This window comes from Macaca thibetana, chromosome 8 (genome assembly GCF_024542745.1).
Source record: "Macaca thibetana thibetana isolate TM-01 chromosome 8, ASM2454274v1, whole genome shotgun sequence".
Classification (NCBI taxonomy): domain Eukaryota; kingdom Metazoa; phylum Chordata; class Mammalia; order Primates; family Cercopithecidae; genus Macaca; species Macaca thibetana.
The window spans coordinates 86540351-86566872 of record NC_065585.1 but is presented as its reverse complement, the minus strand read 5'-3'; the positions used below and the strand labels follow the sequence as shown (position 1 = coordinate 86566872).

At 39.9% G+C, this 26522-nt stretch overlaps 1 protein-coding gene across 7 annotated transcripts in view; it reads left to right on the top strand.

Annotated features, from left to right (window-relative positions):
• The window catches only part of FAM110B (family with sequence similarity 110 member B), a 154662-nt gene that overhangs the window by 105379 nt on the left and 22761 nt on the right, over window positions 1-26522 (top strand). The gene's annotated exons all lie outside the window — the stretch shown is intronic.

The following is a 26522-nucleotide window of genomic DNA, read 5'->3' as shown; positions in this document are numbered from 1 at the left end:
TTGGCTCCCTGGCTTCAGCCCATTTCCAGGGGAGTGAATGGTTCTGTCTTGCTGGCATTCCAGGGGCCACTGGGATATGAAAAGAAACCCCTGCAGCTAGCTCGATATCTGCCCAAAAGGCTGCCCAGTTTTGTGCATGAAACCAGGGTCCTGGTGGCGTAGGCACCAGAAGGAATCTCCTGTTCTGCGGGTTGTGAAGACCATGGGAAAAGTGTAGTATCTGGACCTGAATGCACAGCCCTTCACAGCTTCCCTTGGCTAGGGGAGGGAGTTCCCTGGCCCCTTGCACTTCCCAGATGAGGTGACGCCCCACCCTGCTTCTGCTTGCCCTCCATGGTCTGCACCCACTGTCTAACCAGTCCCAGTGAGATGAGCTGGGTACCTCAGTTGGAAATGCAGAAATCACCCACCTTCTGCATTGATCTTGCTGGGAGCTGCAGACCGGAGCTGTTCCTATTCAGCCATCTTGCCAGCCCTCTGACTTGCTATATATTTCATGCCAACTGTCCCTGTGCAGACAGGATGCATTCTTGTTCACTCTTCCCTGTCGACAGTAGGTTTTGTAGGTTTTGTGTGCAGTGTTTCTATTCCTGCTGATTTCTTAGTTGAAAACTGGTGTAATACCTCAGGGGATGTACAGAAATACTCAGTTATTTTGTAATAAACTGTGATATACTTAAATATTTAAATGTAGTTTTAAGAAAAATGAATGCAGGTTGAGCATCCCTAATCTGAAAATCTAAAATCTGAAATGCTTCAAAGTCTGAAACTTGTTGAGCACCCAAATGCCGCTCATTATAAGTATAATGAAACTATTCCAAAATTTTAAAAACAGAAATAAAATCCAAAACACTTCTAGTCCCACGCATTTCAGGTAAGTGATATTCAACCTGCATTTAATTATTTAAACTGTATTAAGCTGTATTTATTATAGTTTAAAAATTAAACATGTTTAATTTCAGCATATAAGTAATTTCAGTATATAAATAAATTTTCGAAACTGAGAAAAGTAAGCTTATCTATTCAGTCTGTTGAGGTCTTGCTTAATACGTACCTCAGTTTTGATCTCTCCTGTCCCATCTGGGCAGATTTAGTACTCTGGTGTAGCACATTAATTTGCAGATATTTATTGTTATTTCATATAAGTGTTAAGATTTTTAAATAGATATACAGATATGAATACTGTATATATATCAAACTGTGTTGTCATTCCTTTTAGAGTAGATCTTACCTATTTCTTTTTTAGTACTTTATTACAGTGTTTCTTAATGTGCATTTTCTACTATGTAGCCTATTGTATTGTATCTAAAGGGCTTTATGAAGGCTCGGTGTTTTATGTGCTTGATTTCATTTTAAAGATTTTCATTGATTTCTGTCACTCTCTTCAGTCTGTCCTTACCAACTTCTAGCTCAGCATCCAGAAACACCTTGTGTTTGTTCTAAGGTTCCCCTATATTCTGTGAATTTGCCTACTCTTTCTGCCTCTTCCTAAGCCATTTCTCAGTACTGTCTGGCCAGACCTCTCCCTGTCTAATTCCTCTCCCTGTCCCTTTCTTTTCTCTTGTAACTTAGATTCTAGAGAAATCTTTTGGAAATCAGAGACCGTAAACTCTGGTCTCCTGGTTCTGTGTAATACACAGTGTAAATATTAATACATTTCACCAACTATTAACACTGAAATGGCACTTCCCTGGAGTTAATCTGGTGCTTCCTCTAGATTTTGAAAAAAAAAAATCATGGACTCAGTTTAGGGTACTGGAGTTGTTCCCGTCAGATACATTTGAAGCTGGGTGAGCTCCTTCAAAGAGCAAGGGTGGTGTGTTTTGGCTTTTTCTCAATTGACTATGTTTCCTATTGTATAAGTTTTCTAGGCTGCTCTAGCAAAATGTCACAGACTGAGTGGTTGAAACAACAGAAATATATCATCTCACAGTGCTGGAGACTGGGAATGTGAGATAAAGGTGTCAGTAGGGCTGGTTCCTTCTGGGGGCTGTGAGGGAGAATCTGTTCCATGCCTCTCCCAGCTTCTGGTGGTTTCCTGGCCATCTTCCGTGTTCCTTGGCTTATAAGAGCATCATCTCCATCTCTGCCTTCATCTTCACATAGCGTTATCCCTGTGTCTGTCCAAATTGCCCCTTTTTATAAGGACGCCAGTCCTGTTGGATAAGGGGCCCAGCCTACTCCAGAATGACCTCCTGGTAACTCATTAAATCTGTAAAGACCTTATTTCTAAATGAAGAATGTTATAGTACAATGCATTCTGAGGTGTTGGGGGTTAGGACTTACACAAATGAATTTTGGAAGACCCAATTAAACCCGTAACACATACCATTGCAATAACACTAGTTTTCTGGCCGAGCATGGTGGCTCATGCCTATAATCCCAGCACTTTGGGAGGCCGAGGCGAGCTGATCACGAGGTCAGGAGATCGAGACCATCTTGGCTAACACAGTGAAACCCTGTCTCTACTAAAAATGCAAAAACAATAAAAAAAATTAGCTGGGCGTGGTGGCAGGTGCCTGTAATCCCAGCTACTAGGGAGGCTGAGGCAGGAGAATGGTGTGAACCTGGGAGGCGGAGCTTGCAGTGAGCCGAGATCGTGCCACTGCACTCCAGCCTGGGTGACAGAGCGAGACTCCATCTCAAAAAAAAAAAAAAACAAACCTGTTTTATATTCCAAGTCTATTCACTCATTTTACAATAAGCAGTGATTTTGTAAGTCTGTGATTTTGATCTTGTGTTTGGATCAAAATATAGTACAAATCAAACACAATTGGTGTGAGTGCATTTAATAAATGAATTGTTGACCATTTGTATGTTGCCAAGCTCCAAAAAGCAGTCTGATCATTCATGTACTTGCAGGGTCCATTTATTTCTAATCATGCTAGCTTAACTTCATTTAAAGAATAAATTAATTGTTTTTAAACTTATGCCAGCAGTTGTTATTTCCAGAGGCCAGGCGAAATCTCTAAACACTTTTTAAACCTTTTCATCAAATAGTAATTTCATTTTAACCCAAAAATTCCTTTTTGTTTTCTTTCTTAAAACATGACCATGATGCATAGTCAATCAAAATAAATCAAAGTATTTATTAATTAGAGCTGTATTGATTTCTACTCTAAACTGACTTCCTCCAAAATCTAATATGTTTCATGTTTCAAGAATTAATTTCTTGATGGTACTCTGCTGCACTGTAATTTAGTCGTGGTGGATTGAGTCACCGGCTATTAAGACAGTCGTGATAGTAAATGGCAGATGGCATCTAGTGGCTCACCTTTGTTTGTACCTCTTGGTACCCATTTCTCTGAAGCTACAAGTATAGCCATGAGGCAGTGATAACTGTCTTAGCTGGAGTCTCAGAGCTCGTGCTTCATTTATTCCCAAGGCAAGGCACTGAAAAGCCATAGCTGGAGCTGGAGCATTTGCCAACTTGTATTTCTGCCATTTACAAGATGCTCAGTCCCTATGTCTAAAATTTGAAAGGAAAGGAAATCTTCCATATGAATGCCACTTTTCGTTATTTTCCAGACCATCACATCTTACTTTTCCTTTCATTCAACAATGATAACTTATTCGCCAACACTTTTCAAGAATGTGTTTACATGAAAGCAGAGTGAGCATGTAAAGAGACCCAGACTGCAAATAACTTTGGAACAGCTTCAGAGTAATTCAGAGTGAGTCATCCTGCCTCAGTTACAGAATGAGCAGCTCTGATTGACAGAACTTGGAAAAGCTAACACAGAGCAGGAAAGGGTATTCCCCAAACCTTAATTTATTTCTGTTTGAGAGCAAAAATATTGCGAAATTATCCATCTACAACTTACCATTTTCTTATTGTGTAATTTGATTTTAATGCTAGAGGATTTACCATTGTTTACATAATTTGATCTTCAATGAAATTACTCCTTATGTCCGACTTTTGGTTCAAGTTATATCTAAATTAAGAGATTAATAATCATTTTTAGATGAAGTGGACTAGCATAGATCAGATGGTATGATTCCCGACTACCAAAAGGAATTTATTTGGGCAAGAATTACTAGTACGTCTATTGCTTTTGTTGCATAAATGAATTGATTTCCACCTAGGCCTTAACAGTATATCTCACACGCAACGTCTAAGCTGGAGTTGTAGGAGCTTTCTTGTCTGCCACTGCCCTCAGCCTCCATTCTCCCTTCCTGGTGCCCCGGTACAGTCTCTATTCTCCTTTTTCATAGTTTCCAGTGGGAGCATCTCCACTTCCCTTCTTTTTAAGGGGCCTGGTCATCTTCACCTCCACAGAGCCCACAAACTTCTCATTTGTATTTCTCCTGGTACAGTAGCCATGCCATTAACCAAGATGGATACTGATCAGTTACTCAGGCTAGAAACTTCAAAACCACGAAAACAGGTTCAAGAAGAGAGTAGTACAATTACACTTACGCTTTAGAAAAGTCAGTCTTTTACCTGAGCAGTATTATATAGTACAATGTTTGTTATTAAAAAAAAAAAAAAAAGGATTTCTTTTCCATTGTTTTTTGGGGGGGGTGTTTTGTTTTGTTTTGTTTTAACAAAATGAGAGATTCCTCAAATGGATAACCTTCAGCTTTGCAGCCTGAGGGCCATACCTAACAAGTGGAACTAGGTGCCTTGGGTCAGCATTGTCCTGTGTTAGGGGGAGGTGGTAATTTCTAAGACTTTTGCCATTTTCCTAAAATTGCTTTGGGCTCCATGTTGCCTAAGGTTGGAAAACAAGTTCTGAAGCTAGATACACACAGGTTTCATCACAGCTCTACCACTCAATATCAGGGTGAACTCGGCAAACAAGTTAATTAACTCCTGGAAACCTCAGTTTCCTCAGGATTGTGTGGATTAAATGAGAAGATAGATATAAAGCACTTAGCATATTCTGCTGTTCTATTGGCTCAATTTTTATTGCATTTAAAAGGATAGTTGATGTGGCACATATACACAATGGAATACTATGCAGCCATAAAAAAGGATGAGTTCGTGTCCTTTGTAGGGACATGGATGCAGCTGGAAACCGTCATTCTCAGCAAACTATCCCAAGAACAGAAAACCAAACACCATATGTTCTCACTCATAGGTGGGAATTGAACAATGAGATCACTTGGACTCTGGAAGGGGAACATCACACACCGGGGCCTATTATGGGGAGGGGAGAGGGGGGAGGGATTGCACTGGGAGTTATACCTGATGTAAATGACGAGTTGATGGGTGCTGATGAGTTGATGGGTGCAGCACACCAACATGGCACAAGTATACATATGTTACAAGCCTGCACGTTGTGTACATGTACCCTAGAACTTAAAGTATAATAAAAATAAATAAATAAGGATAGTTGAAGTCAGGCGCAGTGGCTCACATCTGTAATCCCAGGCGGGGAAGATTGCTTGAGCCCTGGAGGTCAAGTCTGCATTGAGCCATGATCACACCACTACACTCTAGCCTGGGCAACAGAGTGAAACTTTGTCTCAAAATGAATGAATGAATGAATGAATGATTTTTTTTTTTTTTTGAGATGAAGTCTCTCTCTGTCACCCAGGCTGGATTGCAGTGGCGCGATCTCGGCTCACTGAAAGCTCCGCCTCCTGGGTTCAAACCGTTCTCCTGCCTCAGCCTCCCAAATAGCTGGGACTACAGGCACCTCCAACCATGCCCAGCTAATTTTTTGTATTTTTTAATAGAGACGGGCTTTCACCATGTTAGCCAGGATGGTCTTGATCTCCTGACCTCGTGATCTGTCCGCCTCAGCCTCCCAGAGTGTTGGGATTACAGGCATGAGCCACCGCACGCCGTCTGAATGAATTTTTTAAAAAGTATAGGTGATTTATTTTTCAGAACTTTTTATTTTTCGTATATTCACTTGCCTTTTTTAACTTTGAATGTTTATGCGAAGCTTGGGAATTTGATTGTTGCCCCAATATAAATAAATACACTGTTGTAGTCCATTGAATTAGAACAAAAGTGTCTAGTGAATTTGAATTCCATCCAATCACTACTTTTCACTTTGCATGCTTTCAGTCTGCATTAATTTCAATTCCCGTATTTTAGTTAAATAAAACCAGTCCCCCAACATCACAGTTCACATCTTAGTTACCATAGTATATTAACTGTAATTAAATAAAGTACAAACCTCATAGTTAGTCTTCATTCCCCAAATCACTCTGTAAATAACAGGTGTTCATCACGATCAATGACCAATCATGCCCCTTCTTTCCATGTCTGCTGGTGATGGTTCTGTTCTCATTTATTATTCAGTTTTCAGACAGACAGGAAAGGTTGTCCTTGTGTTGCCTCCCCACTGACAGTGATAACTCATGGGGAATTTTACAAAAATAGATTTAAAAGATGGAATTAGTCAACAAAGATGGAAACACAGCAGGGCAATGAAAAGTGGTAGTCAAATTAGAATCAAGCATGTGTAGAAGAAATAGCTGATGGTGGGGATTTGACACTGCTGGCATTCTAGATCGTGTATTGGGAGGAGACTCTAGATAGGCTCACAGGAACCGAGGGAAGGCAGACTTATCAGCATAAATGAGGAATGGGGTTTTGACAGAAAGGACAAAGATATCCCAGAGGAAGTGGTGTCATCAGAAAGCTTTACATTAAAGGAGTTCTCACAAATCACAAAGGATAAAATGTTGGAAGCTGACCCAAACTCACAAAGGGCAGTTAGCCAAACCATAAAAAAGATGCTTATGCCATACTGACAACATAAACACACTAGATTTTAGACTTTCAGTCTTTCAGAGTTTTAAAAACGTGTCAGGAGTAGTCTGAATGGTGCGTGACTCCATACCCATGGTTTTGGGTTATATGGTTATTTGTACAGTCGTAACCTCACAAAGCAGGGACCACTAGCGGTAGTTGAAAAAAAAAAAGTAATCAAACCACTACTGTTGCCATCTGGATTTTTATATTACTGAAAAATTAGTTAACACATTCTCCTTAATATTATCAATAGTTTCAAGTACCTTCCTAGCCTGTTAAATTCAATTTATGTAGTAATAGATGACTTTCTAATAGTTGCTACTTTTAATTTTCAAATAGTCCTGAAATTAAATATTCAGACTCATATTTCTGTGGTACTTTTAGTGAAATATTTTTGCAACATTAAAGTTTTCTTTGTCGTCGTCGTTCTTTTCATTTTAAAAGAAGGCCCACCGGGATTCTCCATCAGCAAACAGCCAAGCCACTGCGTTATACATAGCAAGTTTTAGTGACAGTTCTAGTCTCTTGGGGGTGAGAAATATAGTCTTGTTTGCTCATTTAAGTCAACAAGCTGTGGGATTTATTGTGTATTTTGTAGTATGCATACAGAATGTTTTGATTTTTAAAAGTCTAAAATAATTGAAACTGTCTTATGTCATTCAACCCTATAATAAATACCTATAATTTAAAACCTCAAAATTGGTTGGTTTTGAAAGATGTTAGTATAATGCATAGTAATAAGAGCCTCTGGATTATTTTTAATGCATCAGATCCTGTGCTATGGTCTGTGTAAGAGAAAGGAGCCCTGATTACAGTTTTGGAGAATGTTCCTGGTGCCCCCAGCATGCCCACGGTGGATACCACATCATTATGCTGTGCTCTGAGGGGCCTCATTCTGACAACATGCTTGGTTACATACAGTAATGAAAAGCCTTGTTTGGGGAACATTTGTGCTTTTAAATACTGGTTTCAGCATGTCCAGGGAATGAAGCTGATTTAAACATAGCTCACAGTGAATCTGAGAGTGGAAAGTTTGATTTTACTCACTAGTCTTTCTAATTTTTTACTAATATAACTTCCCAATCCATTGTGTAGCAGAGAAACTGGTTGAATTTGTTCTTCCAGGGAAAGAAGGCCCTTTTTATACATGAATTTTTATGAAGTTTTTCATGTAATGTATTTTATCCTCCATGTTCATCAGCTTTACAAAGAAAAACTTAAGAGTTTTTACTCCAAAACATTTTATCTGAGCCTGGAGTGCAGATTACTCTAAGGAATGATTGAACAACGAGATGCCAGTGATGGTCAAGGAAAAAGTCAAAAATGTTGATTTTGAAGATCCTTTGCTAATTCTCAAATTCTGGTTGTTTTTATTTTCATCTATGAGCAAGGCCAATTTCAGGAATAGGAAGAAGGAGGAACATAGAGCCTTAGCCAGCATTGGCGTAGGTGACATCTTCAGCATGGTTGTAGGAGCACAAAAAGTCAGCCTGGTGTCACTTGCTGGCAGGCCTTCATTTCAGATCTGACCTTAAACAACACACAGAACCTCTCCTTTGGCTCAGATCCCAAGTGAGTCTTCCTGGCATATTTGGGTAAATGGATGGCTTGGATCGAGGCTGCTCCTGACTTCAAGTTGTAGACCAGCCCCCATGGGCTTCCTGGCCTGGTCTCCTCAGCTCTGGAGGCTGGCCCGGAAGCTCCAGATGATTCCAGGAGATAGCCTGCTCCGTGACGGTCCTCAGGCTCCAGCTTCTGTTCCTCCTGTCTCATTCGGGGCGGTGAATTCCCACGTTCATGAGTTATGACTCGGCTCAGATGTTCCTTCTGCCCAGAGGGCCTGTCCGGTCTCCCAGTTTTCCATTTTGTGAACCACAGTGAAAATGTTGAGAATTCTTTCCCATACTTCCCAGGAGCTTCATTCCTTTTTCATCTGGGTTCTGGAAGTAATTTATTCTCAACTGTGGTTCCTCCTGTATGTTGGGTGCCCTTTACAAGCACAATCTCAACCCACCCAACAACCCTATTCAACCCTATTTATTACAGACTCTAATCGGTGAAGAAACTCAACTACCTTGCTCTGGGCTTAGCTAAGTAACTAGTGGAATTTGGATTGAAACACTTTTCCTCTTTTACCTCTTACAGCACATCACACATTGCGTCATTGTCTACCTGCTTCATTTCTGTCTGCCACACTAGACTAGGAACTCTTATGTGTCTTATCTGTTGACGACTTCCACTCCCATCCCAAGCATCCCCATGCTTGGCCCACAGCCCTTGTTACATAAATGTTTATCTTGCAGGACCAATGAGTAAATGAATGGAAATTTGAATCAATTACCAACTAGCTGCAGAGTAAGAACAGAAGCCACAAGAAAGATGAAAATCCAATTTTACAAATTTAACATAATATCTGTAGGAATAGTTTTTTGCTGTACAAATCTGGCCATCATGAGAACCTATGTAAATAGAACTCATGAAGACCCCAGGGCTTATTTTTTGGTCTTCAATAAAAGTCACAGTAGCTGTTTTTATTAGTGACACAGAAAAATGATTTTGTTTCCTATGATACTGATCCTGCACAAGTTTTTTTTTTTCTTTTTTCTTTTGGTTACTGGCTAGGGGTATATGAGGGAAGTTTGCGGGAAGGCTTATTGGTGTTCCCATGGCTTATACTCCTCCCCAAAGCTGTGCTCCTCTGACACAACCAAAGAAGGACAGACAGGAAAACGAGGCCAGGAATCCTGGAAAGGCCAAGGTGCCTGGGATACCCATGGGGGATCCCAAGGGCCACCAGGCATCCCCAGCGACATCGGAAACATGAAAGGCTACATGTAGGGTGGCCAGAGCCATCAGTCTCCCGAAATTGTGGACCCTTAGACTAAACATCCTGCTGCCTTCTCATCATTAACCTGCCCTTTTATGCAACTGATTTATTATGGGAGAAAACAGTTTATTGTGAGTTATTCAGTTTATTTAGTCAGAAGCTGTAGAGTGGCTCAGCGACAGGGACAAATGAAAATTCGGAACACCATACTCTCCGTGTTTATTATGATGATTCTCCTCTTCTCTCACTATCTATAAACAACACTGTGAGGACAGAATTCCCTGAAAAGCTAAGATATGGGACACCACAAAGACCTGAAGCTTCCATCCAAAAGATCTGGGTTGGAGCTAGTGGGGATTAAGCATGCTATTGATTTAGTATTCATTTTTAATATTTGGACTGTTTAAAATTACTTATCCAAGAAATCCTCCAAGGCACATGATTATATTATCATACTCATTTGTTGGGGAGAGTGGGGGGTTGTACTTATTAGTCTAATTTGCCCCAAACTAGAAAGTACTGCTAAATGCTATGATTAGAAAAAGGAAAAGGAAATCTGTGTTTATATGGAAAAGAATTTACTTATGATGTTATTCTGCATTTTAAGTTGTACAGAAGAAAAAGGAAAGAAACCGGTTAAGAGGCTTAAATTTAAAATTTCTTTGGAGAATCAGTGACTAAAATGTCACAGAAGGTATGTGTTAGGATCATAGTTGAAAAAAATAAAAGATTACACTGATTTATGTATAGTGAAATCTAATTAAGTTGTAAGTAAAAGTAACAGTATTTCAAAGATACTTGACCTGCTAGCATTCTTTTTATCATCTTTATTGACCATAAATCAGAGCCCTTGGCTAAGGATACATTTCATTCCAGAAAAATTATTTCAGAACTTGATTTCAACTGTATTATTGGTCAACTATTTTATTTCCTTTTTTTATTTCAAATGTCAAACAACAGGGTGTAGACACTTATCATATTTATAATTATTTGTATCTACAATTATAGGCACTTAATTTATCATTTGAACAATGATATGACATTGTGCTAAACATTTCAAGGAGAGACACAGAAGGGGGAATATTATTGGTCATTACTTCTTAAATATAACAGTTTGTCTTTAAATAGCTGTGAAAGGTGTTATAGGAGTATAGATTCCAAATTACAAGCCAAACATAAAATCTTCTAAATGTTATTTTGGAACTGTACTTTCCTCAAGATAGCATTATTTTTATATCTGTGAAACTGACTTGATTGGATATTGTTTCTTCATTATAGTAATTCAAAAATTTAATGTTAAGAAAAATATTGGACTTCAGAATAATATGAATGAATTAATCCTTATAAAAATAATTGTATGCTTTGTGTTTATGTACAAGCCTGTGTATCTCTTTTCCCAAACACAAAGCAAACTTCCAAATACACACATTTATTTTGTATTAGCCCCCACCCTCATCCACCTGTCTATTTGAAAAATAATTCTGAGCTCAGGAAATGGCTCTCCATGTGATGGGTATGAAAGTGTGCCCTTCACTCCTGAATTTTCACTCATACCTTATTTTTGGCTTATATTCATGTGAATTTTTACAATTTCATTTTCTATTTTTTGAGCTCAGTAGATTCAAAGCAGAAATTGTGAAGTAGATTAGAAATAGAAATAATTGTGAGAGGTTGGGGAACTTCTGGACATGTGAATAATGGCAAGACATTAATAGCTAGCAGCCTGGCTCCATGTGGAACACTGGAAATCTAAAACATTAGACAGCTACAGAAGGTGTTTATGTGTATTATAGTATTTAAGATAGCAGCCATGATTCATCAATAAATGAAGACATGTAAATATATAAACTACTTTTTAATTTAAGAAAAGAAAAAACTACTTTTAAAAGATTGCACCAGAAATGCTGATTTAAACAAACTATTTCCTTCCTTACATAAACATGTGAGTGGGCGAAAAGACATAAGCTGCTATTTTCTAGGTCCCCCACGTGTGTGCAAACCCCTTCTTCTCTGACCATAGGAAGTAATTGAAGAATTAATGCTGTATTCTCTCACCCACTCACTTCACACCTAGTTTGCGCCTGGCATTGGGCTAGGTGCTTTCCATACCTTACTTAACTGATATAAGTGAAATAAATTCACCCAAATATGTTCATAGTTGGGGTTAGTTACACTTCAAGCAAAAGGTCACTGGTAAAAAAAAAAAAAAGGCAAAAGTTTTTTGGGTTGTTTTTAGTACAGTTTACAATTATAACAATATTAAAGTTTAAAATTAGTATTTTTGGCCGGGCACGGTGGGTCATGCCTGAAGTCTCAGTGCTTTGGGAGGCCAAGGTGGGCAGATCACCTGAGGTCAGGATTCGAGACAAGCCTGGCCAACATATAGTGAAACCCCATCTGTACTACTTAAAAAGTACTAAGATTAGCTGGGCGTGATGGTGCACACTTGTAGTCCCATCTGCTTGGGAAGCTGAGGCAGGAGAATCGCATGAACCCAGGAGGCGGAGTTTGCAGTGAGCCAAGATTGAGCCACCATACTCCAGCCCGGGTGACAGAGCAAGACTCTGTTTCTCAAAAAAGAAAATAAAAAATAAAAACAAATTAGTATCTTCACATCAACAGCTTACCTAATAATTTTTACAAATATGCTCCACCTCACATTTGTTTGAAAAATCATGAACAGCCCCTTGTATAAAGCGAGACTTCTGAAGTCTAAGTCATTGCAGTCTTTACCTCAAGCATATGTTTGTAACATTAGTAACAACCCCCACTCATCCTGCAGCTGAACTTCACCTGGGTGATAATTTGACTTTTCCACAGTACAAGATGGTGCTGAGGGTCCACTGGGCCACATCTCTGGGCTCTCCTGGGGTTTGTCACCCCACTTTGTCGGAGTATAGCTTGGCCCCATCTGGTCCTGTTCCAGATGAGTGCTGGTTCTCATTAATAGCCTCTGGGAGTGATTTTTTTAAACAATATGTTCTTAAGATTCCCAAAGGAAATATATCTGGTTTTATGCTTTTAAGAGATCTTTTAAAGTTTTCTGCATAGTAAGTGTCTTAGTCCACTTAAGTACTAAGGGCTAAGGACTTAAGGACTTAAGGACTAAGGACTTAAGGGCTGCTGTAACAAAATATCATACCCTTGAGTAGCTTAAACTACAGATGTTTATTTCCTGCAGTTCTGGAAGACTGGGAAGTCTAAGACCAACATGCCAACAGATTTGGTGTCTAGTGAAGCCCCACTTCTGGGCTTACAGATGGACATCTTTTCAGTGTGTCCTGAAGTGGTGGAAGGGAAGAACTCTTCTCTTCCATCCCTTACAAGGACACCATTCCCATTCATGGGAGGAGGGGAGTGGAGACAGGGGGGCTCCACCCTCATGATTCAATCACCTCCCAAAGATCTTGCCCTTTTTTTTCATTTTACCAGTTTATAATGAAAATTCTACATATGATTACTTTATTTCTGCATCTTTTCAATTGTTTCTTCCTTGTGTTTGCCCTTTCTCTTGCCTGCTTGATGAGATTTGGCTTTCTGTCCAAGGATCTTTCTTTGGTCTCTGTTCACTTTTAGCCTAGAGGTAAGAGCTTGCTGGAGTGAATGCCTATGTGGACAGTTGTGCCATTAGCCTTTTCCCACTGCACCTGCTCAGTGTAGGTGACACATTTCTTCCTGTAAACCTGGACTGCTTTGCCAGTTTGCTGACATTTATAGTGTCCTCATACAGCCTGAATTTCATCATCCTTTCAGATGAGCGTGGATCGAACATTGTACTTCTGTGTCAGCTCTTTGGAAACGGGAAGACGTAATCTTCCTGAGAATGTGGAAAGGTACCTTGAAGTGCCATTTTGTGGTTCTTCAATCAAAAGTCACAAGGGATTAAACTTCGTTTTGGCCACTACCACTTCAGCGATAACTACAAAAGGGAAGACATTCTTCCTCTTAATACTATCACATTGAGGATTAGATTTCAACATGCGAATTTTGGGGGTACACATTCAGACCACAGCGATAAAGAAATCAATCTCTGACTGGGAATGATTCATTAATAAAGAAGTGTCTGCTGGGCACAGATTTTTAATGGCACTTCATAGGTTTTCATTTCTGTAATTGCTTTAGATTCATGTCTCAGCTGAAACTTCATAAAGCAAGGAAAGAAGATAAATGGCAAAGGAGAGTATAAGTGACTTCTTTGTATTGCATCATGCCTTAAAAGTCTTATGCTCACTTACAGTCCCTTGTCCCTTTATTTTGGTAATCTGCGTTTTAAAGTAACTCACTGCCCTGCCATTGCCATCTGCACATATGATAGGTTTGCTGTAGCTTAACCTCTGGGTCTTTAATGAGCATGCCCTCTCTCTTAAGAGAAAGAATAATCACTCAAGGGCTAATATTTGTGCAGGGAGATATTATTTTCCCAACTATTGCTATGATGTGAAACAGAATCAGAAGTCTCAATAGATCTGTCCATGACTTGTCTCTAGTCCATGAGAAGAGCTTGTACTGGTCTGGTCTCAGAGGGTTACTACTAGAAGCCACAGTTGCTATTCCTCAATAGTCAAATAGATGTATATTAAATAATTATTTATTCTGGTAATGATATAAAAACAAATAATATATTTACATGAATTCTCAGAATTTTCTTTAAAACCTGTAGTTGTATAACACTCAGGAATCTATACTGGCTTTCCCAAGTGTATTCACCCTACCCAGGATGTCATCGTCTCAGCCAGCCTCATGCTGACCTCAGTAGCTTTGTGATCTTGAAATTGCTACTTCAAGTTCACCTCTCTTGAATCCCAGGCATTCTCTGCAAGGCTTCTTTTTCTGTACTCAAACACTGAAAGGAGAATTCCCTTCTTAATTACCTGAACAAGTTGGGGTGGATCTCCGCTGGCAACAAGGTGAGAGACCAAACCACGAAGTGAAGGTACAAGGGTTGAATAAGCGTCAACTATCAATGTGAGTGCTAGGCCCTGTTCTAAATGGGTGCCATGCGGAGATTCATTTAATCCTGATTTAATAATCCGAGGAGATGAATAATATTTTATCTCTTTTTGCAGATGAGGAAACTGAGACCAAGGGAATTTGAGTAGCTGCTGAAGGACATTCAGCTAGTTCCATAGAGTACTTAAACCCAGCAAGTTATCTCAGCCCCATGTTGTGTTGACCTCTGATGAAAGGCAGTAAGGGAGATGGTCTTCACTGGAATCAGACCGCTAGAATTCTCGAGTGCTTTGGGGTCACCAGTCCCCTCTATTGGAAAGTTTTTTTTTTTTTTTTTTGAGACGGAGTCTCGCTCTGTCCCCCAGGCTGGAGTGCAGTGGCCGGATCTCAGCTCACTGCAAGCTCCACCTCCCGGGTTCACGCCATTCTCCTGCCTCAGCCTCCCGAGTAGCTGGGACTACAGGCGCCCGCCACCACTCCCAGCTAATTTTTGTATTTTTTTAGTAGAGACGGGATTTCACGTGTTAGCCAGGATGGTCTCGATCTCCTGACCTCGTGATCCGCCCGTCTCGGCCTCCCAAAGTGCTGGGATTACAGGCTTGAGCCACCGCGCCCGGCCTTTTTTTTCTTAATTAGTAATTGAATCGCCGTAAATTCTAGGCAAATCCACTTTCCTCAGAATGTGACTCATCTTGACTAACACTCTTTTCCAAAATATTTCATTGCTCATCGGCTCGTGCCCACCCCCATGCCCCACCCTGGCCAATTTCTTAAAGACTACTTTTCTGGCTCAATTTTCCTTTTCTTTAGAATGACAAAAAGTAATTCCCCTTCCATATACTTTGTCTAACTAAAGAATACTATTAATACACCATCTTCCCCAGATAACAAATTCTGTACACAGCACAGGTGGACGTGAGCACACACATATGCACAGAGCACACATACACACACACACAGTCACACACACAAACACACACACACACACACAGTAGTCAAAAGCAGAGCCTGAATCATTTTTTTTATTTTTTATTTTTTTATTTTTTTGGAGACAGAATCTTGCTTTGTTACCCAGGCTGGAGTACAGTGACACGATCTCGGCTCACTGCAACCTCCACCTCCCGGGTTGAATCGATTCTCGTGCCTCAGCCTCCCAAGCCTCCTCCCAAGTAGCTGGGACTACAGGCATGTGCCACCACGCCTCCTAATTTTTGTATTTTTAGTAGAGATGGGTTTTCACCATGTTGGCCATGCTGGTCTCGAACTCATGACGTCAGATGATCTCCCCACCTTGGCCTCCCATAGTGCTGGGATTACAGCAGAGTCTTGACATATGTAAGAGCACCTTGGGACTTTTGCACATCCCTGGCCTTTGTCTTGCAGACATCAACACGGTACAGCAGATGGCTAATGATACAGTGTGCCTTATTCTGGTGTTGAGAAATGTATTATGCTGAGTAGAACTTAGGCTAAGAAAAAACTTTATTCCTGATAAAAAGTAGTGTTAGCAGAGGTAGAATAGCATAGTGATGATAGCCTGGGATTTGGAAGTCAGAGAAAGGCCCAGATTGGAATCCTAGCTCAACCACTTGGAAGCAGTTCAAACTCTGGCCAGTTCGTTCACTTATTTAACAGGATATTTGTAAACTCTGTGTACCAGGTCCTGTTCTAGGCCCGGGGAATGCAGAACACAAAACAAATCAAGACTGCTTAAATACTAGTATGGAAGGCATACATACATACATACATACATACATACATACATACATACATAAATGCCTGGTAACCAATTGGCTGCACTTTTAAAATATATTCAGAAAACAACCAGTTTTCACCACTGCCATCATGGTTCCAACCCCTCGGATCATTGCAGTAGCCTGTTAACTGGTTCCTGCTTCTATTCTTCCCTCCTGCAGTCTTTTCCCAACAGAGCATTCAGAAAGCTCCCTCTAACCCATGAGTCTGAGCCCTCTCTCCCAGAGTCCCACTCTCCTTGAAGACAGCCATGGTCCTTGACAGGTTGTGTCCATTATCTCTCCACCTCCATCCTCCCATGCCAGCCACATCTGTCCTCCAGGCCTCTGCAGTTGTCTTTCCCCTAGCATCTCTGTGTTTACTCCTTTACCTCCTTCATAACTTTGTTCCGATATCCCCTTTTCAATGAGGCTTTTCTTATTTGGCAGATAGATCAATGCTTGAATAAAGAAGGAGCTAACCCACCTATTTCATATACGAATATGCCAACCCTCATATTCAGACCAGATATATTTATTAATACTTTTAAATGTTCTGTAACGCATCTGTGGAATAAGCCTATTTTGAAGCTCTTGGGAGTCCTATTCCTCCCAGTCACTGAAACTTGAATGTGCCATGATAGCAAACCAAGACATTGTAAATGAATGAACATTCAGTTTCCAGGAAGAGATTAAAAAAAAAATTAAAAAAAAAAAAGACAAGTAAATTACCTTATTTGTTTTGTCCAGAATGTATTCCATTTAAGGCTTATAATTCTGAATTCTTGAGGCTGGAGAACAGATTGTAGAGCATCAGGAATGGTTTGTTAACTCAAAACCATTTCAAGCTTCTTAATGCGATGCACACAGCATTTGGGGGCTGCCTCCAGGAGTGTAAGCCTAGCTGCTCCCTCAAGACCTAGAGAAAAGCAAGTGAGAAGGCGAGTGCATATCTCAGGATCTGACAGGACGGCTGAAAACAAAGAGCCTCTATTGTGGCAGGTTTATTTTATAGCATTTTTATGCCACTCTGTCCAGAATCCCTTAACCGGTGTGAGGGAAAAATCAGTATTAGGTAAACCAATTAGGGAATCTCAGTGAGGTATTTTTCTCTGAGTCTAATAAAGCAGAAGCTAGCTGAGCTCTACCTGAGAAGGGTTGATGGGATTCGACGTGGTGCTTTCTTGATGGCAGCTGGACACAGATACAAAAACAGAGTACTTTGTTCTAATTTACACCCCAGTGGGATGATCCATGAACCAGTATTCGAGAAAAGAGCCAGAAGAAAATTCTGCAGAAAAAGCTTCAGAAACCTCAGCTTTGATACATAAGCACAGAGTGACAGAACTACTGCCAAAAGTGGGAATGGCAAATTTGGGGGAGGCCTTAACCTCTCACACCTCAATTTCTTCCTTGGCCACATGGTAGTCATGAGAAGCATCTATAGTGGAGTCAGCCCGCCTTGTTCAAACTCCAACTCCATCTCTCTCTAGCTAAGGTAGAACAAGTGTTTTCTTGGGTAAAGTATTGAACACCTGAGCATCTTTAGACCTCATTTTCTTCATTTGTAGAATGAAGGGAAGTAATAGCCCCTGCTTCATAGAGTCATTGTAAGAGTTAATATGTTCATATTTGCAAAACGCCTTAGAGTGGTTCTGGCACATAGTAAGCACGATCTGAGTGCTATTTTTATAATCATTATTATTATGTAGTATGTGTCTAATGAATATGTATATTAATAAACATAGTCTATAACCAGAAGGCATTTTTGCAATTTCTTTATTTAATTTGCATTAAACTTAATAGAGTGGGGACTTGGTTCTGTGTTAAACTCTTTCAGAAAACTAGCGGACTTTAAATACAGGATGGCATGTTTAAAACTTAAATTAAAAAGTATCTATCTTTGTAGATAATTATACAATACTGTCAAATCAGCTTCCAGAAAGTATCAAAAAGATTCTAGAGTTACATCTTGGGCTGTGAAAAAGATAAATCCTGTGTTCACAAATGTCATTAGCTTTAAGTTTAGCTTTAAGTTTTAAAAATGTTTACCCCATTGTCATTAATCTATTCATTAATAATAATGCTATTTCCATAATCTCAAGGGACCTAATTCAATATATTTCTTCTCTCATTTCTCCTCTCTCCACTGACCTTGTTCTGTGACATTGCTTTCCAGACATTTGATGAATGAGCATGGTCTGTCCTGGAAATGCCAATGCAGATTGATACAGCCAGGGATCAAGCCTCAGTCAGGTCTCAAGAACCAGAAAGCTTTGTAGATTTACTAACCATGAGAATAGCAAGTAGCCGCATTCCAGGACATTCAGATTTCACTCTTCCCATCCCAAAACAGGTTATCTTTTTTGAAGTGGGTAGGGGAGACCAAATTTCAGGTTGGGTCTGGGTGCTTACCAGAAGATTAGCAGTGGGAAGTTTCTTCAGTTTAATTTAAGTAGAAAGCTTAATTGCAAATGCTTACTTCTGGGGTGTGGTGGGGCATGGTACCTGGGGCTGAGCTGCTGCTGCTTCGAAAGTGGCTTCACTAAGAAGACTGTTTACCCTCAGTGCATTCACACTTTTAGTTACAAAGCAGCAGCACCTTGTAGCAGCATCAGTTGTGAGCATCTTCCAGGCCTCTTATGGGTTAAAAACTCCAAAAATCCCCTTTTGAAACCATAAAAGCACAGTTTGAAAAGTGCCTCATTCTTAGAGCTATAACTTCAGATGTTATTTTGGTGCAGCCTGGGGAACACTGTTTCCCTGAAACAGATAGCAGTCCTCATAATGATAAGTTTAAAAAACCACTCGACCATATTCGTGCTGCTGGCCTTACAGTCTCATTTTTAGATTCTTGTTTTAACATTGCCTAGAGACATTATTCTTACATATTACTTTAAACATTGAGAATTAATATTATTCATGATTTTCTGAAGAAATGAGATAATGGCATCATTTAGAAACCAAAAAACAAACAATCTGAAAAGTACCTGTTCGTTTGTCCCTTACTGGAGGTGGCTGGACTGACATCCAGAATGGAGCCAACCCAAAGCAGGCAGCATTCCTGAAGAAAGGTCATGTGCATGCCCTCTCTTTTCTCCCCTCATAACTTATTTTCTCTTAATTTGAGTTTAGAGGGTAACCTAGTCAGTTTGAGCCACTGTAACAAAATACCCTGGATTGGGTAATTTGTAAACAACAGAAGTTTATTTGCTCAGTTCTGAAGGCTGGAAAGTCCAAGTTCAAGGCACCAGCAGATTTGGTGTCTGGTGAGGGCTCCTTCCCCAGAGATGGCAACTTCTTGCTGCATCCTTGCATGGTGGAAGGGCCAAGCACACCCCCTCAAGCCTCCTATAAAAGGGCACTAATCCCATTCGTGAGACTGATGCCCTCCTGAGCTAATCACCACCTAAAGGCTACACTTTTTAATACTATTGCATTGGGGATTAGGTTTCAACATGTGAATTTTGTGGGGGACACAGTCAGACCGTACTAGGGGGAAATAGTGGTGTGTAAATTTCTCATTGTTACTGAAGATCTACCTTTCTAAATAATTTGGTTGTAACTGGCAAGGGTATTTATAGTCTTGTTGCAGTCACTGTAGGATATATCTAGACATCTCTGATAGCTTTAGGTCTTTCCACTGACCTGTCTGCAGAGATTCTTCAGGGTTGCACTCCTTCCCAGGCTGGTCTGTGGAAAGAGAGTAGGTGACCACGCTGCTTTTTGCAGTTCTTTGGTACTTACTGCACCCAGCATCCCGCTAAGTGCTCTGTGCAGGTTATCTCGTTCTACATCCTCAACAGTCTGGTAAGGTTGGTTATTATCATTGCTCCTTTACTATTGAAAAGACCAAGACTCGGGTTTGGGTAAATAACCTGCTTCTGGGAAATGTAGCCAGTAAGCCACAGAGCCCAAGGCCAAGCCAAGGTGGGTCCGACTTCCAAATTCATACTTTCAGTCGACATTTGTACATCCCAGAATGGTGTCCTGGACTTGGTGACTCTGAGGACACCTTCCCCAAGGGCACATGGTTTCTGCCTAGAGTGAGGAAATATGAGCTACATGACTGGAGCATATTTTTAAAAGATAGGCAAACTATGTTTGCACATAAATATTTTATTATTATTTCAAATACCTGGTCAACAGCATACGGTTTTCTTAATGAGATTGCTTTAGGAAACCGTCTTTATGTGGAAAGAGGGTTTTTCATCTTCCTGATCTAGCCCCCCTCATATGAATTACCCTGTAGACTGTGGCATACTGAAGAATAATGGAGAATGTAGGAATAAGAGAATAACTCCACTAACAGCCATTATCTACTGGGAAAATTCCAGGCAGGGCACTTCAGGAAGTACCTCTGGTATTTCAACAGGTGATGAACATCTTTCTGTGTAATTTATTTTTGTGTTGGAACACGAACTTATGGATTGCTGGATCCCATCCCAGAAGTGGCTACCCCTCCACTGCAGATAAGAATAAGAGCTCCGAGGGTGGGACTGTCAACCCATATTGTTGAGGTTTTGATTTATTACTCAAGAGTTGTGTTCTAAAGAATCCCTCATTTAAAGTACATGGCTCTGGGATCCATGAAATTCCCAAGGTGAAGAAACGAGAATGGATGTAACTAGGCTAGATCGAAGACTGGGAGAATAGATGATAGTTATTGAAAAGCCTGGCGGGGTTGGGGCTGGCATCAGAATCCCCAGAGGCCCATTCCCTCCCACAGCCAACATCCAAGCAAGGTGGAGTATCCCCATAAGAAACGTGGGAGAAACTTGCCACTCCCCTTGAGTTATACCCTTTGTTCTTTCAGTCATTTGAATATTTGAATATAAAGGGATGCAAGGGTGAATAACAGACGCATTGATGTCCTCTGGAGCTTGCCTGGTTCCAGTGCAGGAGACAGAAAATAAATGTAGATTTTAGTCAGTGGCAAGTTCATGCAGAAAAATCAGCACTATAATAGGATGAGGATGAGCCTCCAGATGCTGTGTGGCTGCTAGGTCTGGGGAGGTGCCATGCAAATAGGGAAGCCAGAGGCCCATTGATCTCTGTTGTCCACACGCACCACTGTGGATGTAGCTTCAATGGTCTCACTGATAGAACAGCATAATAATGCTTTTGATGTATTCTCCTGTGGATCTCCGAAGTCTAGTAGAGGTCATCAAAGTAAAGAAAAGTATTTGGGTTTCAGTCCATCTTCGTTTCCGAGATTCCAAGCATCCGTATGAGAATGCTTCATTTAGTAAGTTTTGAATCTGTGAAATGTACTCTGTATGGAAAACCTGCAGCAATGTGTTAAAATCATTTTTCAATTTTCTTTCACCTTGAATTGCCCAAGGAATATGCCAGATGGCAGAAATTATGTAAAGTTGAGAGTCTGCTTAATTAGTTTGCTTTTTAAGTTAATTTTATTAAGACAATGTAATATAGCTACACATTCTGCATAGTGTCCTATAACCATGCCTCTTTGCTTATAGACAGAGTCCTCTTTTTATAACGTTAATGACCTCCTTTTTGTATTTTGCCTTACTTTCTAATATACCTGGCGTCAGATTATTTTCCCAGATGTTCCAGCATTTCTGCCATATGCCTTTGAATAATATTTCACGTATGCTCATGCAGACCTCTTTCCTGGATCTCTATTCCAGGGTCATTTGAGGTCCAGTTGCTCTCTAACCTGCTCCAACAGCTGCTGTGCTGACTTCTCATCAACAGAATGTGGGAATTGCCTTTGGCTGCCCTTCTGGATGGAATCCCCTCTTTTCTTGGATCTCATCTTTTTCTTTGTAGGTTTATTTTCTCACCTTACTGAAGCACACCCTCTGTAAGCCTCCTAAGTAAAGGGGCCTGGAAGGTATATTTTTGAATCTCTGCATATCTACAAGTATCCTTATTCTATCCTCCTGCTTGAAGAAGGATTCTCTGAGCATAAAATGTAGATTAATAATTATCATCTCAAAAATAATTTCCCTCAATTTTGAAGATATTACATGCTGTTTTTAAGTATAGCACCATTTTGATTCCTGAATGTGCCCTGATTTTTCTCTAGAAGCTTTTTAAGGTCCTCTCTTTGTCCCTGGTGCTCTGGAATTTTACAGAAACTTTCCTTACTGTGGATTTTTTGTTTCTTTATTCTCCAGATATTCCGGCCTTGGAAGTACTTGTATCCCTTCATCTGACTAACTTTTAATATTATTTATTAAACAATTTATCCCCTTCAATATCTTCTATTCCCCTTGGTTATAATTGTTATTACTTGCTTACTGCATCTGCTGGGATGGATCTTCTAATTTTTATTATCTTTTCTTTCCTATTTCCTAACTTTTGTCATTTTACTTTCTAGGACACTTCCTTGATATTTCTTCAAGCCCACCTATTAAATCTTTACATTTTAATTACATATTTAATTTCCAAAGCTTATTTTTGCCTTTTTCTGTTGTTGGGATTTTTTTAAAAGTGCATTTGCTTTTTATTTTAGGGCTGCACTAACTTCACTTTTTTCTGTATTTCATTTCCTAGGCCTTTTGAAGTTCTCTGCAAATGTCCTTTGCATATCTTGTTTTCCTTCAGGTCTCTTTTGTTCTGTTTGATTATTTGAATAGTCTCTGCCTTTCATGTTAGAGGTTTGCCTGCCCATTACCACTTAAAAGGGAGTGCCTAAAACTCGGAGCAGAATCTCAGTGTGGAGGTAGGAGTTGCTGATGATAGAGTGTGCTGTATGAAATCACATGCAGAGCTGACTTTCTCCAAATTAGAACCCCTAACTTCAGCAGGCGTCTCCCCCAGATCATACCTTCCTTGGGCTGATCAGTTTCTTCAGAGGGAAAAATAATTCCTTTCTGGAAAGCATCCTGTGTCCTGCTCCTTGCCTTATAAGAGCTCAGCAGAGCGGGGAGCTAAAGGTCCCACCCTCTGAAGGCTCCCTTTACCCTAGTCCTCCTGCTGTCAAACTGCTCCCGCCCGCCAAGGACCCCCTGGGTGCTGGCAGAGGTGGCAGGTGGTGTGGGGGCTTGCCTCACTGCCATATTAGGGTGGGGTTTCAGGAGCCCACTACTGCTCTATTTGGTGCTGCACAGGCTCTGTCTTTTCAACTTTGTTCCTGAGCCCACACTCTTGGCCTCACCTGCCCTCAGGTCCTGCTCTTTGAGGAGTCATGCCAGGCAAATGCACTCACTTCTCCCTGGGATCTTCCCCAAACACTTTGAATGATTGCCACTGTCCTGTGAGGTTAGTTCCAACTCATCTGTACACTTTGTGTCTCTCTTGTCCTTTCTGCTCTGTTTATTATTTTCATTTTAACAGGGATTTGGGAATAAAAAGAGATAAACCAAATAAATCTTGCTACCATTTTGAACCAAAAGTAACATTAAGGCTACTTTTTAATCACTCATTTCGTATAATTTCACATTATTTAAATGATAGCAGTCAGACTATTTATCTAATATTCTGTGTATGATGCTATAATCTTTAGAACCCATTGTGCAGAAAATGCTAAATTCTGTAGACATGAACATGATACGGTAAAGATTTTATACAGATAGTAATTATAAATTATTTGATTAAGCATGACTTCTCCTTTATAAATACTCGAGAAAAAATCTGTCAGCTATGCCAGACTTGTTTTCATAGCTGTCGTGATTTAGATTCTGAGGTACACTTTCCTGCTGCACACACTTCTTTGGAAGACAGAATAAAAGCAGATTTCTGAGTTAATTAAGAGTGTTTGTGACAGGGATTTGATTTTGTTCTATTTATATAGAAAATGTGTTTTTCAGATCCTTTACAAATACAGAGGATAAGATATCCATGTAGGACAAAGGTCTTCTTATATCTCTGCTAGCCCACTTTACCCTGTTTCACTTTTACCTGTTTCTGTTTTTGATTATTTAATAAAAGTGTCAACCTAGTGAAGGAGACAAAGTGGAAGGCCAGGTTCCCCATTAACATCTTACTGTTCAACAGGGTGGATTAGGATTGGCCTCTATTTTACTGATTAGAGGCCACATATACTGGCAGAACATTCAGTACTGGATTCGTTGGGTTAGTCAGTCAGCCCCCAGTAAAATGATTTGTACTAGAGGGAGCTCTTCATGTCCCTAATGACAATGAAATTGTGAAACCCTCAGCTTCTCTGATAACAAAGCACAGCAGAGCATTGCTAAGAGGAGTTCCAGTGGATCAATTCTTGGGTTGCTCTCTGCGAGAAATGCTTCCATCTCAAAGCCAAACCGATGGAACAGCCTAGTTACAAGTAGAGATTGGGATTTCATATGACGCTGCACAGGCAACATTTTTCACTTGAGCTTTTCTTTATCCTTGTTTATAGTCCTTAAATCTCTGAAATGCTGTCATAACCCATACTCTAGTGATGTATGTGAAGAGAGGTGGAAGGTAGGAAGGCGCATCCTAAATACACCTGATGCATTTTGGGGAGATGCTATGGGATGAGAAAGCCACCCTGTCTGCATCACTGATACTAGAACTGACTTGCATATTTAGCTGGAACTTAAACTTGGAAGCATAGGTTGTTTTCATAACTTTTCCCATCACTCTACACACATCTCTATTAAAATGGTCACTTAAAATGTAGAATTCATGAAGGAGACTTAGGAAATGTCAAATATGGTATCTCTGACTCTAGTTCTTCTAAATAGATTAGATGATAATGAGGAATTTTTAAAGAAAAATGATTCTTTTTATGTTTGGTAGACCGAAACATCAACTCTGCCCCAAATCCTTGTTCTTCGGTGCTGATTTTTTTAAAATATCTTATCAAAATATAACTTTGAAAGCACTTCAGTTTACAGTAAGAAATCACTGAAATCTAGAATTGTTCTGCTTAGATTATTATAACTTGTACATGAAAATATTATTGAGGCCAGGTGCAGTGGCTTATGCCTGTAATCCCAGCACTTTGGGAAGCCAGGGCAGGTGGATCAGCTTGAACCCAGGAGTTCGAGACCAGCCTGGGCAACGTGGCAAGACCCTTCTCCTCAAAAGATATAAAAATTAGCTGGGCGTGGTGGCGCATACCTGTAGCCCCAGCTACTCAAGGGGCTAAGGTGGATGGATCACTTGATCCTGGGAAGTTGAGACTGCAGTGAGCTCTGGTCTCGCCACTGCACTCCAGCCTGGGTGGCAGAGAAAGAAAAAATATATATATTATTGAGAAACTCTTTCAAAGAACACTAGTAATGTGTTAAATTTATTTTGTTTCTTATCTCATCTTCTCAATGTAGCTTCAATTTAGTATCCTCATAGACATGAATCATTTCATATGATTGTGATTTATTGCCTTCGGTACTATTTAAAAACTTTTTAATCCATGGCATATTCTGAACCATAATAATGGAAAAAGACTTTTTGTTCAAAAAGAGACTTAATTTTAAAATTTTGGAACAATTTAGGAGACAGTCTCATTTTTCTGATTTTTAGTCCAAAGTTTGAACCTAGGTTATTTTCTCAATGTTAAAATACGAGAAATGTAAGAGCCTGTTTCTCCATATAAAATGTCTTAGGACCTGAGAAACATGTCAACTTACATTATAATTTTAACCTCTTGTTATTTTTAAAAATCATAATTGTTCCTTTATTTGGGAAGCAGATTATGGATCTCTCTCTCTTCCCCCAGTTGTTTTCTTTAAACTTTTATCCTTTGAAATTATAGATTCACAGGAAGTTGCAAAGATGGTAGAAGTTTCGTGTGTCACCCAGTACCCTCCCATGGCTATGTCTTATATAATTATAGTACAGTATGAAACCAGGAAGTTGAGCTTGTGTGTATAGTTCATTTTATCACTTGCATAGATTTATGTAACCACCACCACAATCAAGATCCTATTCTGTATCACAGAGATCTTGTGCTTTACAAGCACCCTCATAACTCCTCATCCTTATCTCCTGAAAACCACTAAATCTGTTCTCCATCTCTCTAATTTTGAGAATGTTATATACATGCAGTATGTGACTGTATGACATTGGCTTTTTTTCATGTGGCTGTTCTTCAGACACATCCCCGTCATTGCATGCCCCAATAGTTCGTTCCTTTTCATTGCTGAGTACCAGCCATTGTATGGATATACCATAGTTTAGTTAACCATTTGCCCATTAAGAGACATTTTGGTTGCTTCTAGTTTGGAGCCATTACAAGTAAAGCTGCTCTGAACAACTGTGTATAGTTTTTATGTGGATATAATAATATATACTCTGGAATAAATGCCCAGGAGTGCACTTGCTGGGTTCTATGGTAAGTGTATGTTTAGTTTTTTAAGAAACTGCCCAGCTATTTACC